The sequence below is a fragment of the Branchiostoma floridae genome, chromosome 11 (genome assembly GCF_000003815.2).
Source record: "Branchiostoma floridae strain S238N-H82 chromosome 11, Bfl_VNyyK, whole genome shotgun sequence".
NCBI lineage: Eukaryota > Metazoa > Chordata > Leptocardii > Amphioxiformes > Branchiostomatidae > Branchiostoma > Branchiostoma floridae.
Window position 1 is genome coordinate 12,678,564 of NC_049989.1, and position 1,868 is coordinate 12,680,431.

Sequence of the window (1,868 nt, forward strand, 5' to 3'; positions counted from 1 at the left end):
TGAAAGTTTACATTGAAGAAGAATCAATCTTTACTTCTGGATACTTCATTTTTATACAGACGTACACTTTGACGGCATGGACCTGAGCCAGGTTGCTCCTCATAGTAATCCTGTTCTGTCCGTCTGCCTTGTCAACACGCTCAAGTACCTCGTAACTCATATCTGTGGACAAAACAATATCATAACATTGTATCATTACATGTCTGTAGTTTTGAAGAGCTAATCAGCCGCCAAGCCACGTCTAAAATAGAATGCCTTTAGAACGCTATTTGTTTTCTTACGTATCCTTCCGCCGTGCATGGTAACGCCGTTGCTAAGGGCGCAGTTTTGGCGCCACCAGCGGGATGAAATATCATCCGACTATGACAGCTGATTGCATCACCATTTCCGGTCTCTTGGTCATCATGGCGGTGAGTATCAGTAGTGTTTGCTATCTGCTCTCTATTTAATCCATTTTTGTGGGGTTTTACAACGATTTTAATTTGTTTCATGATCAAGCTCGGAACACAGTCAAATTAGCAAAATGGCAGCGCCGTAAGGAGTTGAAATTTCGGCGATTTTCAGATTGGGGGCATCCGCATGTCGGTCTCAGAATGTCAATCGATTGTTGGCGTGTAAGACGTGTTTAACCTTCGTCTATATCCCATGTGAAAATCCTGTTGGTTTGAAATCTGGGTAGATATGTAATTTCAGATCTGCCTGGGTCAGTTTTTTAGCGATTTTTCGCCAATACGTTGACGTTCGTAGTGCGAAAAAAATGGAGGTATTTGCTGGGCTGGCCCTGTTACGTGTGGCAGATCATCTCACGGTGCTTTATCGTCGGTATTTCTTGTAAACAGTCAACAGTTACCGCCAAAACCTGCATGGTACGGTGTAAAATGTCGACATACATGACAGATTTTTTTTATTCAGTGTTTATTTGGAGAATTTATTTGGCGCCGTGAGAAAAGTAAAACTGGCCAGCGGAGAATTTCGCTGTGAAAAATCTATCTTTTAGTGTGATACAAGGACCAGATTTTCCCGCCAATATAGTCACGTGTCCGATGTTGTTAGGTAAACTTTTGAAGGCAAACAAACAAACTTGCATAACAACGCAGGTTCATGGCTGCCAGGTTTGCAACAATGAATTGAGGGTCATGATTACACCGTGTTGTAGCAATGTTTGCAGCAGTCGTGATAGATTGTGATATGGGGTAAATATTATTCATCATAATCAAATGTGCAACAATACTACCTACATTAAATCTTTCTCAGTAATCAGTAATCATCACATTTATTTAGCAATGTCCACCATATTTTTGTACTGCTTTAAGGAATACATTGGCGAAATATTATACAGACTTAGGAGATGGACAATAATAGTAGATTTAAATAATTTGATGAAATGAATTATTGTTGAATAGATAAGATAGCATTAAATAATTTGTGTGACCAATTATACTCCTCTGCCGGCTAAACTTCCTCCTCAGCTTTTGTTACTGTCTTATGCCACGGAGGAATCTGCTTGGAGATTACTATTATAGTACATGTATGGCTTTGTCACGTTAAACTACTGTCATTTAATACATCGTTAATTAGCGACATTACTTCATGAATCATTAAATTGAATTATAAAAACAAGGACATATTTTTTCTTGTTTCAGATCATCCTTGCCTTCACTGACTCAATCTGTAAGTATGTCTCCAATCATGCCACCTTCTCTTCTGACATTTTGTTTTCCCTTAATGCGCACCCTGGAGCTTCCGTATATGATTTGACTTCTGACATCTCTCGTCACCCTTTTGTTGAGCCTGACCTTGTGTTCGTGCATGCGGGGACTAACTGTCTTCCCATGCACCGTCCACTCAGCCGGACTCTTGATGATTCA